The sequence below is a fragment of the Bufo gargarizans genome, chromosome 3, assembly GCF_014858855.1.
Source record: "Bufo gargarizans isolate SCDJY-AF-19 chromosome 3, ASM1485885v1, whole genome shotgun sequence".
NCBI lineage: Eukaryota > Metazoa > Chordata > Amphibia > Anura > Bufonidae > Bufo > Bufo gargarizans.
In genome coordinates, this window is record NC_058082.1 from 351122676 (window position 1) to 351137935 (window position 15260).

General features: G+C 47.8%; 1 protein-coding gene across 4 annotated transcripts in view; it reads left to right on the forward strand.

Moving 5' to 3' along the window:
- CACNA1S (calcium voltage-gated channel subunit alpha1 S) overlaps positions 1-15260 on the forward strand; it is a 1015758-nt gene that overhangs the window by 49552 nt on the left and 950946 nt on the right. The window contains exon 1 of one of the 4 annotated variants that reach the window (XM_044287792.1): positions 7113-7345. The exons of the other annotated variants lie outside the window; for them this stretch is intronic. The gene's annotated coding sequence lies outside the window, so the exon portion shown is untranslated. Of the gene's footprint in view, positions 1-7112; positions 7346-15260 lie in introns of those variants that run through there. 4 annotated transcript variants of the gene reach the window in all.

Sequence of the window (15260 nt, forward strand, 5' to 3'; positions counted from 1 at the left end):
CTCTTTTAGAGTGTACCATTTTTAAAAAATAATAATATTTAAACCAAAAACCTGTGTTGGCTACCTCGTTTCCCTCCACCGCCGCTTCCACCTACACCGCTACTCCACCACCTCCTCAAACTCCTACTCCATATGGAACTCCACCTCATAAATCAAATTTTTTTTTTTATTTGTACGTATTTTTATTTATTTATAATTTCTCTACTTTGTCAGTTACATTTTCTGGTGAAATTCAGCAATTTTTAGGTGTATAGTACCACTGCTATACCAAGTAGACAGGTTTAAAAAATAAAAATAATTATCATTTACATTTTCAGATGTATAGTAGCACTGCTATACCTACAAACGGGATTCCAAAAAAGTTGGGACACTAAACAAATTGTGAATAAAAACTGAATGCAATGATGTGGAGATGGCAAATGTCAATATTTTACTTGTAATAGAACGTAGATGACAGATCAAACGTTTAATCCGAGTAAATGTATCTTTCACCTATAGAGAACATTTTGCGCATCATAAAGAGGAAGGTGCACCAAAGAAGGCCCAAGACGATTGAACAGTTAGAGGCCTGTATTAGACAAGAATGGGAGAGCAATCCTATTTCTAAACTTGAGAAACTGGTCTTCTCGGTCCCCAGACGTCTGTTGAGTGTTGTAAGAAGAAGGGAAGATGCCACACAGTGGTGAAAATGGCCTTGTCTCAACTTTTTGGGGATTTGTTGACACCATGAAATTCTGATTTAACATATTTTTCCCTTAAAATGGTACATTTTCTCAGTTTAAACTTGTGTTCCGTGATTTATGTTCTATTCTGAATAAAATATTAGAAGTTGGCACTTCCACATCATTGCATTCAGTTTTTATTCACGATTTGTATAGTGTCCCAACTTTTTTGGAATCCGGTTTGTAGTAGACAGGTTAAAAAAAAAAAAAAATGTCATTTACATTTTCGGGTGAAATTAACCAATTTTTGGGTGTATAGTACCACTGCTATACCTAGTAGGCTGGTTAAAAAATAAAATAATTGTCATTTACATTTTTTGGTCAAATTCACACATTTTTGGGTGTAATATACCCCTACTCTACCTAGTTGACAGCTTAATAAATGTTACATTCTTGGGTTGACATTCTACAATTTTGGACGTGAATAAACACCTGCTATGCATAGGTGACAGGGAATAAAATTGTATAAATTATTCAGTAATTAATGCGCGCCACATCCTTTCATTCAATGCTTAAACTTTGTAAAGTTGTCACACTTTTATGCTTTAATTATTTCTCCCATATTTCAACTTGGATGTGTTCTCTCTTTCTCACGCTGCCTCTCTGGCCTAGAACCATGATTCTCCGCCACCCTTGATCACCATGGTAGGCGCATAAAAGAACATCAAAAGTTGATAGAGCAGATATCAAATTGGATCGTGAACATCACGGGGACTTGCAAAGGGTGGGGCAGTAAGTGTGTACACGCCTCCACGAACTGACTGACAGGGGTCAGCCCCTGCAACTTCTGGGTATCCAAATTGGGCACATGGCCTGAGCTTGCCCTTTTCCCCTTGGAGGTGCTGGCATGCCCTGCAGCCAGTGTATTGTCTGAACGTGTGTTTAGCATGACTGGAGGGGGTTATCACAGGTTATATTTCCCAATGTTTTGGGGTGTACCCTAATTAAAAAAAAAAAAATTTAAACCAAAAAGCAGTGTAGGCTACCTCCTCCTCCACCGCTGCTTCCACCTACACCGCCACATACACCGCTTTCTCAACCTCCTACTCCATATGGACCTCGTCCTCCTAGATTAAGATTATAATTTTTTATTTTTCCCTTTTTTATGTGATTTAAAGTCATTTCCCTATCCACATTTGCCGTGCTCTTAACCACATTTTGATGACATTTGCAGCACTCTAGCCCTTTCCATGACATTTTTACAGCCATTTTAGTGCTCAAAAGTTTGGGTCCCCATTGACTTCAATGGGGTTCAGGGTCAAGTTCGGGTCCCGAACTCAAACTTTTTTCTCAAGTTTGGCCGAACCCGTCGAATCCAGGTGTCCGCTCAACTCTAGTGCAGTGATAAATCTGGAGTAAAACTAATTAAAATAGCTAGCCACTTTCCCACCCACTTTTTGAAACTGTAGTGGGGGTGTAAAAATACAAAAATGTGTGAAGTTTTGTGCCCAAAAAGTTGCAAAAGCCCTGTTTTTCAACTTTTTAAAGCCAGAATTCTGGTGTGCAGACTGTGATACATTCGCCCCAGAGTTCCTATTTTCTTTCCTGGCAAGTGAGAGAAAATGATATTGCGCAGCAGGATGCTAACAGAGGCCAGGAGAAGTCCAGCCCTTATCTACTACTAATCAGCAAAGTTACTACAAGCCATTACTGATGCATTGTTATTATCCATATTGCCTCCTTTGCTGTCTAGATTAATATTTCCATCACATTATATACTATTTGTTTCCATAGTTACTACCACCAGAGAGGCCGGCACTTTTTCCTATAATGTGCAAGCACCGATGGCACAATGGCCATACTTGCACACTATAGAAAAAAGTGTTGGCCTCTCTGGTAGCCAGGACTGTGGGCGCGCACATAGGCTGGTGCAAGCACGGCCACCACTGATTGATTGCAGGGTGGTCATAACCATGGAAACGAGCAGTGTATAATGTGATGGAAAAATTAATCAAGCCAGCAGAGGTGGCAATATGGACAATCACAATACATTAGAAAGTGCCTTGTATTAACTTTCTCTACATAATAAATGCTATTTGCTAAAGTTACACAAACCCTTTAAGGCAACCATACATTTTGGAGAGATGTTTGTTCAGCCATCAGCTATTCCTTGTGATTCCCACATACTCTTGGTCAAGTGTACATTTGTTTTCGAGGAATAAGATGCTATCAGACATCTCTGGCGACAGCTTATTTCCTTTGGGAACAAAGGATTAGTCATGTTTAAATCGAACATGTCTTGTCCTTATTTCCTTTAATTACATTCAGGGGAGAGTTGAAAGACCCCTATGCAGTCTGCCCAAATTCACATGTTCAACCAATCTTCATGTAATGTGTAGGTGCGCTTTCTCTCTGCAGCGTTACAAGGGAGGAAGTATTACACAGGTGAGTGTCATTGACACTTTAAATAGATGGTAAAGATAGGGGCATACAGGTGCAGGTCAATAAATTAGAATATGATCAAAAAGGTAAAGAGGTTGTCCGGGTTCAGAGCTGAACCCAAACATAACCTGTTCTTCACCCAGGCAGCCCCTCTGAGCGGAGCATCGGAACGTTGCACAGGGCAAGGGCTGATGTCACCAGCTCTGATGGGCGGGCTTTAGCGCTGCCATAGCCTGTTTTACCCACCCATTAGTGGTGATGATGTCATCGGGCTCAATGCTAGGCGGAAGCCTCTGCCTAGAATTCCCATGGTGAGACCCGGTATGTGACTGGATCTGCTGAAAAAAACCTTGCCCGATCCTTAACTCCTGGGCGGTCTGGGTGAAAAAGGTGTTATGTCTGGCTTCAGCTCTGAACCCCTTTAATTTATTTAATTCAATTCAATTCAAAAAGTGAAACTCATATATTATATAGAATCATTACACACGGAGTGATCTATTTCAAGTGTTTATTTATTTTAATGTTCATAAAACCCAAAAGTCAGTATCTTAGATAATTAGAATATTGTCAAAAAGTTCAATATTGTAGATTCATAGTGTCACCCTCTAATCAGCTAATCAACACAAAACACATGCATAGAGTTGCTAAGCCTGTATTAGATGGATGTAAAAGGGTTGTCCAGCCTAGATGTTGAACAATCAAGGCTCTGACCCTGTGCCCAATGTAAAAAAAAGGTCACCTGTCCAAAGTCCTACCATTCCTGCGCTGTTGTTCCATTCCTAGCTGCCTCCGATCCCTGTCAGATCAGAAGTGGCTTGGTCCCTTAACTGCTGCAGCCAATCACTGGCCTCGGCAGTCTAATGTACTAGTGACATACTATTCTAGTAGATGTAACTGATGAGGCCAGTGAATGGCCACAATGCTCATAGTTAGAGATGAGCGAATTGAAGTTGATGAAGTGGAATTTGATCCGAATTTCAGGAAAAATTTGATTCGCACCGAATCTGAATTTTCTGACGCTTCGTGGTAACTAATCAAATTTTTCCCTAAAATGGCTGCTGCACATGTTAAGACAGGGAGAAAAGAACTCTGGGAATGAGAGATCACCCACGATGCCATGCATGCAGCCAATCAGCAGCCAGTGAAAGTCCAGCAATACAAATATCAAGAAATACAAAAACGGGGTATTAGTGTATGAATCAACTAGTCCAGCAGGGGTACCCTGTTCATTCGTTAGATACCTAAATTTTAAATAAATTTAATAGAAATATGAGAATATACATATACACATATACACAAAGTTCTGTCACAGTTAATCCAAGGAGAGGCCAGAGTATAGTCAGGTATACAGGATAAATGGTGGATAGAAGCGGGGGGCCGGGGAAATAATCCCTAGCACTGGTTCCCTAAACTGATCCTCTGCCCAGGGACGTCTCCTGGTGGTGGGGGCGCCCTGTCCACGTACCTACTCTCAAATTCCTAACTGTCCCTGGTGAGGTGGCAGGTGGAGGGAGAAAGGTAATACGTGGTGTCCTGTCGGATAACTAGCGCAACAATGAAAGAATTAGTTAAAGAGGTGTCCACTGTATACCGCCCTCATGGCGTGTCCAAGAGGTACAGGGCACACCAAGAGGATAAAATTATTAATACAAACAAACACACGCACACTTAAACACGGATATACTGAAATGAATAGCCTACAGCCCCGACGCGTTTCACCCATACCAGTGGGTTCATCAGGGGGTTATATGTGGTAGGTATACTAGGTCCTGGGACCCTTGCCAGTGGTTATGTCCGTCCCAGTCCAATGATATGTGCGTAAATAAATACAGGAATAAATAATCCTTTATGACATGACACCAGACCCAGAATAGATAAATGATTGCCAAAAGGCAATTTACATACGGTTACTCGGCAGCATGGTTGGTGAACTCGACTGCAGTCAGCAGCCAGCCCTGTGATGTCACAGCCCTATAAATAACCTCAGTCATCTTGGATTCAGGCATTTTCCAGTGTACTTGGTGCAGGGAGAGACATTAGCAGGTGCTAGGGAAAATGCAAGGAAAGACTTGAAAACTTTAATTTTGCTGAATAGAAGTTTAGGGAAAGATCATTGGAAGTGTAGGGAAAGGATAGGGAGGAATTATTCCACAGTATTGAAGCAGAACAGGGTTCTATAGGGGAGTGTACAGCATGGGTAATAGGAGTACTCCTATTACACCTTGCTGCACTGACTGGGGATCCAAATTGCCATTATACTGCTGCTTTTAGGTTTGCAATAGTTGATAACTCTGAAATTCCAGCAAACCTTGCTTGTTATTGGCAGCCATTAACAGGGTGTATTACTAGGAAATATTTGTATGTCTTATTAGCCCTTGTGCGGTGCAGTTATATGTTCTAAAGCCTTTATTTGTCATGTATAAGTGGAAAATAATAAGGGCTTTTTTGCCATTTAGCTTTGCAGATATATATATTCGAATGCCTTTTTTGAGGTGTATTAGTGGAAAAAAGGGCTTATTAGCCATTGTGTGGTGAAGTGAGAAAATTACAGCCTTTTTTGGGGTGTATTAATTTCCATTTAATTTATTTATTTGATATAACAGTAAGTCAGACAGAGAAGTGACAGGCCCTGTACAGGGGAGGGGGAGAGGCCTAAATGTTTCTGGTGCAGACACAGGTCACAGCAGAGTAAGGGGGCATGGCAGCAGTACTCTCAGCGAGAGGCCTGAGCGCCCTGTGTCATCTAGCGGTCGTGTGACTCGTGTCTTGACCAGCAACCCAGCGTTTCTTGAATGGTTGACGTCGTCATCCATATCGTCCCAAGTGACATAAGACTCCCCAAGCAAAAAAGTTGGTGGATTCATCAGACACAACCCTTAGTTGGCATGGCTCAGGAGAAGGCCCTGTGCCCTCACCTGTCCTCAACCTGCCTCTGTTCTTTTCTGTTTCCTTCAGCCAGAGAAGTATTATATGCTGTGGGCTCAGCTCCACTATACAGTGAGGACGAGATACTAGAGGACAGTTAACAGCTACTGCACAGCCAAGATCTAGAGGAGACATCCGCCGCTTTGGGCAAGTAGTGATGAGGAGAGTGGCATAGGAGCTGGTATTGTGAGCGGTCAGGCTCCTGGCTCAGAGACCGTTGAGGAGGACAAAAGTGACATGAAGACAGTACTCAATGATGATGTAGCCAATTGCAGTTGGGAGCCGGGTGATGGAGGGGCTTCATCATCATCGGGAGAAGAGGGTGGCAGCTTGCACATGAGGCAACGGTGGAGCCAGCAAGTCGTAGCGTGGCCGGGAGTCAGCATGGTGGCAGCAGTGGGAGGTCGGGAGCAAAACGTTACCGGGGTAGACCACCTGCTTCGCCGGAGCCTACCTGCCCGGAAAGTAGTGGTGCAGAGGTTTACAGAGGCAGCGGCAGTAGTGGTCAATCAGTGCAGAGTGTTGGGGGTAAAATCACCTACTTGACGGTGTGGCAGTTTTTGTTAAGCTGCCGGAGGAGGTGAACATGGCCATTTGTGGGCAGGTGAAGCGTGGCCAGGGTGCCAATGTTGGCACCACAGGCCTGTGTCAACATGTGCAGCATCACCATAAAGTGGCCTGGGAGAACCGTTTCTCCAATGTGGTGGTCCAGCCTGCAGCAGCAACCGCTGCATCACCCACTGGCACGCACACGATTTCAGGCAGTCAAGGCTCCACCACCTTAGCCAAAGGGAGCTCTCTGTCCTTCCCATCATCTGCTGGGCCTGAAGCTCCTGCTCCTTGTCCTCCTACTCCTCGTTAGTCATTCTGTCAGCAATCGATCACCAAAGAGATTTCCAAGAGACAACAGTATGCGTGCGCTCATCCAACTGCGCAGAAGCTTAATATGCTCCTGGCCAAGTGGCTGGTGCTGCAGTCCCTCCATTTCGAAGTGGTGGACTCTGCACCTTTCAGAGAACTGATGGCTTGTGCCGATCCGAGGTGGAGAGTCCCAAGCCGTCATTTCTTTGCCCAAAAGCCAGTATCCGCCTGCACAAGTGTTAAGGCTGGCCGCAGGCTAGCCTGGATTTGTGGGAGGGGCCAGTACCTGTCTTAAGCAGTCCGGCTCTCCCAGGCAGCACGTCTGCATTCGGACGTCTGCTACTTCCGGGTGTGACGTCATCAGCAAGCGTCCTGCACGAGTGGGTCCTCAGAGAAGCCGGGTGTACCTTTCCCTTCAGTCTGCAGCTGTTAAAGATCGTTGTCCAGGATAACTGGTTTGTTTGGGCAGTGTGGCAACGTGGGGGAGGGTAGGAGGGTGTGAAGAGAGGGGGAAGTGTGCCGGAGGATCGCTTCTCCTCACTACGTTCAGGCACATGCAATTCAAGTTTTGGCACCAGGGGGCAGCATTGTCACATGGTTGGAGCTCACTGCCTTTTCAACATAACCTGCATTTAAGTTCACACAGGGGCTGCGAGTCATCTGGGCTCAGCAGGTTAAAACTCTGGTAGCTGGGTCCTGGTGCCATTACTGGGTTGATTACTTACAAGGTTGCTGGTGGTGCACATGTTTGACACTCTTCACATACACTACATACATACCTTAGACACATAGTTTGCACATCAGCCAGTTTGACGGAAAAAAAAAAAAAAAAAAGTGGGTTGTTAAATAAAGAAGGAAAAAAAAAAAAAAAAAAATAGGTGGATTGTTAATAAAAAAAAAAAAAAAAAAAGGGGTGGGAACCTTTTTCCACCAAACTTCGTGCATACACCACTAGCATAGGTACATTCGCTAGTACAGCCACACTCTCGCACGACAGACAGAGACACCTCGCATCATCTCGTAGAATAGTGTCATACGTCATACGGTCTGTTTTCCACAAATCCTATACTTACATACATCACCTACCACGTCTGTAGGTTCGTTAGCCCGCAGTGTTCGTTTTTAATGAATCTGCCACGTCACAGATTCAGACAAACTCGGGCTCGTCTCATACGTCAGTGGAAACGACTATCATACTCCCTGTCAGCCTCGTCGGCTTCTCGTTAAAACGTTCCACGCTGCTGGGGGGGGGGGTTTAGATTCTGTCACCTTGTCTGTCGGCTTATGGGCAGCAGGTCGTAGGGTTAACAGGTTGTTTTTGTTTTCTTTTTCCCCTCCTCTCTCCCTTTCGCTGTTGTTGTTGTGTGGTTGCAGTCGTCATGTCTCAGCCTTCAGACATTGAAGAGTTTGTGTCCTTGCCTCCGTCTCCAAGAGGGTCCGAACACGGCAGCACTCCATCCCTCAGGGCTTGGACTGTGCCTAGGTTGACGGCTGAATTGCTCAGGAGAGGGATTCCGTTTGCGGCTACTGCCAGAAAGGCGGAATTATTCAGTCTGCTCTTTCCCGCTACACCACAAGCCAGGCCGGCTGCTTCCGGCGGCAATACCACCATCTCCAATTCCTTGGTACAGATCCACGCGGTGTTAAACACGCTCACTAGTTCCATCCAGGATTTACAAGCCCGGATGGAAGTAATGGAACAGCGTCGCGACCCCCCCCCAGCAGTTGGGCCAGCTGGTGGCGCGGCACCTCCGGCTGTGGTCACAGGTACCGTGCCTACTCTTCGTTCAACAGCCAACCTGTCACAGGGCGGGGGAGTGCCTTCTGTGGCGCCGGTGTATTTCGTCAGGCCCAGTATTAAGAAGGACATCCTAGAGGGCAAGGATGTCAACTTGGCATCCTTGTTAATTACGTCCCACGACGTTACAGAAAATAAGTCCTTCGGCTGCAGCGAGTTGTCAGTAGTACTCAAGGCCAAAGACCCCAGGCTCAGTCGCAAGCTGACCCTGGCTGAGTTCGTCCTGGCTTTCAGCCTGTTCAGAGACGTTGTGTGTTCCGCCAGCCCCAACAGGAGAGAGGAGTTGGACATTTACCTCTACAGGGTGGTAGATTTGGCGCACAAGTACGGGGGCACAGCATTCTACGATTATCATAGGTCCTTCTCGGCCAAAGCTGCAGCCATTTGGGCCCAGTTCCAGGTAGTCACGGACTGGAGCAATATTGACATGGAGTTATTCTGTAGGCACTTCGCCAGTTTGAAGTCCCCGGTGTGCGCCACATGTCAGTCTCCTGCTCATACTACCGCCTGGTGCCCATTGGCTGACCTCACAGCTGCCCCCAGTACCTCCAGAGGCGGGATCAACCCGGGTCCCAGCCAGCAGGCTACCCAGTTTGACAAACTGGGGAGACCCATTCATTACTTGGGGAAAGCCCAGCTCTGCAACAACTTCAACTATGCTGTCTGCAATTTCAGCCAGTGCAGGCTCCTGCACATCTGTGCCACATGTTTTAGGGCACATCCGGTCACAGTCTGCACCGTGAAGCCGGCATGACTGAGCCGGGTGAATGTCGAGGTTCTAGACCAGCTGCTGCGACTTCATCCGGTGCAGTCGTTCCGCGCTTTTCTGGTGGAAGGATTTTCACGGGGGTTCCACACCGGGCTCATCGCCTTACCTCAGCAGACTCATGAATGCCCCAACCTGCAGTCGGCTTCTAGACGTCCTGACCTGGTGGATCTGCTGTTGGCAAGTGAGCTGGAGAAGGGCTTCATAATTGGTCCTTTCCAGTCCTCTCCTTTTTTCACATGGAGGGTGAGCCCGGTGGGGGTGGTACAGGGGAAATACTCCAATAAATTTCGTTTGATTTATGACTTGTCTGCTCCACATTCTTCTCACGTTCCTAGTCTCAACTCATTGATTCCGTCTGAGGAATTTTCATTGAAGTACACTTCCGTGGACCAGGCTATCCAGGTCATTCTACAGACAGGCAGGGGTGCTTGGCTGTCCAAAGCAGATGTCTCTGATGCGTTCAAACTGCTGCCCATTAGCCCATCTCTCTGGCAGTGGCATGGCATCAAATGGAGAGATGCTTACTATTTCGCCACCAAGTTGACGTTTGGTTCCAAGAGCAGCCCCAGTCTGTTTGATAAGTTAGCGCAGGCTCTGGAATGGATTTTGTTGGAAGTACGGGCTTGCCAGAATGTCATTCACTACCTGGATGATTTTCTGTTGATAGAAGAACCCTCACGGGCGCCTGTTGACTTGCAGATTCTCTTGCAAGTTTTCAAGGAGTTAAACATTCCGGTTGCTGCCCACAAAACAGAAGGGCCTGCGCAGGTTGTCACATTCTTGGGGATCTCCCTGGATTCACGCGACATGTCGGCCAGTCTGCCACAAGACAAACTCGACAGGATCAAGTTAGGTGTCCGTTCCTTGCTCACGTCGCAGGTTTGCACCAAGAGAGAATTGCAGTCTCTGTTGGGTATGTTAAACTTCGCCATGAGGATCATTCCTCAGGGTAGATCATTTATTTCTAGATTGCTAGTCCTACTCCAACAGACCAGTGATTTGGACGCATCAGTGCATCTTAATGCCAACGCCCGAGCAGATCTGTTCATGTGGGACAGATTTCTCAGCGGGTGGAATGGCATTTCCATGTTCATTCCAAGGGCCACGTCTGATTCTCCACACGTATTTTCAGACGCAGCTGCCTCGATAGGTTTTGCGGCCATATTTGGCTCACATTGGTTCGCCGGCTCATGGCCCACGCATGTACTACAGATGCCGGGGTTTTCTCAGACGTCGGCATTGTTCGAGATCTATCCTATAGTAGCAGCTGCTATAGTTTGGGGGCATAGGTGGTCGGGTCACACGGTGGTTTTCCACACTGACAACATGGCGACTGCAGAGATCATTAACAAGGGTAGATCTAAATCGTTACTCATCATGTCTTTCATGCGTAGGTTGACCTGGATAGCCCTGGAACAGGGGTTTCATTTTCATGCCCTGTTTTTGGACGGGGTGAGCAATATTGCAGCTGATGCTTTATCTCGCTTTGATTTTTCACGCTTTTTCTTACAGAACCCAGAAGCAGACTCAGTGGGCACCCCGGTTCCGGACTGGCGGCTGCTGGTCTTGGACTAAACTCGCTGATGGTGGTCGCCAGTTCACTCATTACAAAGTCTTTGTCGATCAGTACATTGAGGTCATACCGCCGAGCGTGGGTGGTTTTCTTAGACTTCCAGTTGCTATATCCTAGGGGTGACACTGGTCAGGTCAAGTATATGGTGGCTTTCGTGTCTTATTGTCACTCGGTATTGGCTTTATCCTACAACACCATTAGGCTATATTTGGCTGGGGTGCAGCATTTTTTGGCACTTCAAGAGCCAGACAGACCCTCTATATTTTCTGCTCACCCGATCAAGGCCATCCTCAGAGGCATTCAGAAAAGCCAGGTCACGGTCAAGTCGGTCCGTCAACCGATTTCGGGGGACACGTTTCGTAGCCTGTCGGAAGTCCTCACACTGTCACCATTCGGAGTCCTTCCCAGCCTGGTGATCAAGGCAGCTATGTACTTGGCGTTTTACGGGTTTTTAAGACCAGGTGAAGTGACACAGGCCAGACAAGGGGCGGTGGCTCTCCACAAGGGAGACTTAGTAAGGATGGGCAGTAATTTTCATTTGCAGTTGCCTCACAACAAAACAAGGCAGGTAGGTCCCGGCCATGTAGTTAAGTTCTTTCAGACCACAAACGCATGGTGTCCAGTGACAGTCTTGGACAACCTCTTGCTGGCCCTTAGTCTTCACAGCCCCACCGACCCATTACTTCCATTTCCGGTTGGTCCACTGACGTCCAGCCAGTTCATCAAACATATTCGCATCCTGTTGACCAGTGTAGGTTTGAATCCGGCTCAATTCTCGGGGCATTCTTTCCGCATCGGTGCGGCATCCGCAGCGTCCAAGCATGGAGTTCCTGCGCATATCATCAAACACTTGGGGCGCTGGCGCTCGGGGTGCTTTGTGCGGTATATCCCGGAGCCACAAGCAGAGCTGGTCCAAGCATTCAGTAAGTTGGCAGAGTAGCACGTCAGGCCAATCCTTCCCTCACTGGTGGGTTTTGCCCCCTTTTTCAGGCATACCGACCTAGTGAGGCCAAGGCACACCTCAGGCCAATCAGGTAGGGGGGTGGTGGTTGGGCATCTTCCACTCGTCAGGTCCTGACCACAAGTGTTAAGGCTGGCCGCAGGCTAGCCTGGATTTGTGGGAGGGGCCAGTACCTGTCTTAAGCAGTCCGGCTCTCCCAGGCAGCACGTCTGCATTCGGACGTCCCCTGCCCACCCATTCCCATTCTTCATTCAGTCATTTCAACCATCACATTCAGGGTATGCCCCCTTTTTCAGGCATACCGACCTAGTGAGGCCAAGGCACACCTCAGGCCAATCAGGTAGGGGGGTGGTGGTTGGGCATCTTCCACTCGTCAGGTCCTGACCACAAATATATAGAACAGAAGGTGGGCCAGTGCTTGAGCCTGTCGGTGTCTGCCAAAGTATAAGTGCCGGCGTGTGGAGCTGTAACTTAGGTCAAGGACAATATATGTCCTTTACTAGCAACTTGGCTAGGTGATGCTGCTTCCGCCTCCATGTTCTCAGTTGTGTTCTTGAAGCACAAGCAATGTGTAGCTAAATGGGTGGTTTTTCTTCACAGGTGACAGGAGAGCAGGAGCAGGAGCAGCCGGAGGTGCAAGAGAGAGATGAGGAAGATGACTCAGGCACACTGTGGCAGTATGCAGTTGAGATGGAGACATGTGGTCCCTTTGAGGGAGATGTGGTCCCTTTGAGTCACTTGCGCAAATGGCCAGCTGCATGCTCACTTGCTTGGGTAGTGACAAACAAATTGTCACCATTCGGCAGAGGGATGACTTCTGCCTCTCCACCTTGTTGCACCCTTGCTACCGGTCCAAAATGGGAGCCTTTTTTACACCTGCTGAGATGAAGGACAAACTGAACTACTATAGAGACATCCTATGCAGTCAGTTGGACACTGCCTATCTGTGCCATCATCCATCCTCTTGCAGGTCTGACCGGGGGGACCCTCTGTGCTAGCAGTACCAGCTCCATTAGCAGCAGCTTGAGTCTAGAGTTGATGATGAGCAGCTTTCTTAACCCAGCTTAGTGAAGAAACTACTCACTAGCAGCAGCAGCTAGACCTGGAGCAGAACCTGAACCAGCAGGTGGTGGCATACTTGGGCAGATCTGCTGGACTACTGGGCAGCCAAACTGGAGTTGTGGCCACAACTGGCTGAGTTTGCCCTGGAAAAGCAGTAGTGTGGCATCAGAGCAGGTGTTTAGTGTGGCGGGGGCCATAGCTACCCCAAGGAGAACTCACCTGTCCACCCAAAATGTGGAGAGACTGACCTTTGTCAAGATGAATCAGGTGTGGATCAGCCAGGATTTCCACCCACCAATGCCTGATGCATCAAATTAGATAATCCATGCTGCCTCACCCAAACCTTAATAAAAGAGACCAGTTTATTTTGGATACCTGCATCAGCTAATATTCTGATGCTGCCACCCACCTGATGCCACACATCTGATGTCAAGTGCTCCTTCTTACACCCACCATTGTCAGCGGGTACTGTTATTGCAACCCACCTCCCCACTCTGTCACCAGGTCACTCTGTGGTCTCCTGATCCTGCTGCCACCTCACCAGTGAGGTCTCCTCATGCTGCTGCGGTGACACCGTAGGCTACACGTGCAGAAGCGCTACCACAGGAGGACACTCATCGGCCGCATCGCTAAGCAGTGCGGACCTCCATACACCCCCTAAAAAGGGATCTCCAACAAGAGTGACCTCAATTTAGCCTACGGTGACAAGGATACAGACTTGATAAAGGGGGTCGTCTTTGCTAACCAAAAAATAATAAAAAATACTTTGTATCCTCAACTGGGTTGTGAATTGCGCCTTGTGTCCATCCGCTCACTGCACGAACCCAGTGCAGACGAGCTCCCCCCCATATACCATAATTCACACCAAAGTGGTGGTTTGGCTCCCGCCCATGGTCAACTTGGACGATTATCGGCTGCACCAACCCATATCACCCCTACGATTTTACCTCCACCAGAATTGTACTACCAAAAGTACAACCAAACCAAGGTGAGTAGTAACCACTCACCCTGGCTAGGAGCAAGTAATAACATATCTTGTCAACCACCACCTATGAGCGCCTTCTCCCCTTTTTTCTTTGGCCATTTAATCACTCTGTCATTGGGCCACTCTGTGGTCTCCTCATGCTGCTGCCACCTCCACACTCTGTCACCTTGCCACTCTGTGGTCTCCTCATGCTGCTGCCACTTCACCACTCTGTGGTCTCCTCATGCTGCTGCTACCTCAACGCTATGTCACTGGGCCACTATGTGGTCTCCTCATGCTGCTGCCAATGTCACGAGGGTGTCGAGAGCCACGCCTGACTCCGTTGTACCCGGGGTCAGGAGGTCGCAGCGGTTGGCTGCACGCTCTATGTCAGATAGGGAAGTTTCCTTATTGTAGCTTTCTGGGTTTGCTTTACAAACCCTTTTGGCTCACTCAGGGATCCGTAGCTCCTTCTCTCAGCTGTTCCTTGTCCAGCACTCCCAATCCTCCTTATATTCCCCTCTCACACTTCTCTGGTTGCCAGATATAGAGCTTCCTGCCTGGACATCTATTCTGACCCACTGGAGCTGTGTTGCTGTGTTCTCTGAGTGTTGCCTTAGAACGCTACCCTCCGGATCCCTGTTGGACCTTTGTGGACATTGTTGCCGTCCACCTGGGTGTTTGTGTTTGTCTGTGTTTGTCTGTCCTCTCCCTGGTGTTTCCCTCTTAGTGCAGTGGTGCGGACTAGCGATCCCACCGGCCCGTTCATTATCTAGGGCTCATTTCAGGGAAAGCCAGGGTTTAGGCACGTGATCGCCGCACGGGTGAGGAACCCGTCTAGGGACGTCAGGGCAGGCAGGTGCCAGCTGCAAGGTGAGTTAGGGGTCACCACCTTTCCCTCTCCCTTGGGCAGGGCTTTCCCTGTTTTCCTCCCTGTGTGTGTTGCCGGTCATTACATTATATCTGGCCCTTATTTTTGTGTAGGTAAAAAAAAAAAAAAAAAAAAAATTTTTTTTTTTTACCTACTTAGAATCCAGTATGGATCCAATTGCTGCTCTGTCCGAACAATTTCATGGCCTGTCTTTGGAGGTGGCAGGATTGAAGGCGTCGGTCCTCCAGCAACAGCAGCAATTACAACAGACCGCAAGCCCAGCGGTTGCTACTGGTAACCAGGTTGTTGCGGTACCCAAGGTCCCTCTCCCTGACAGATTTTCTGGGGGAAGGGACAAGTTTTTGACGTTCC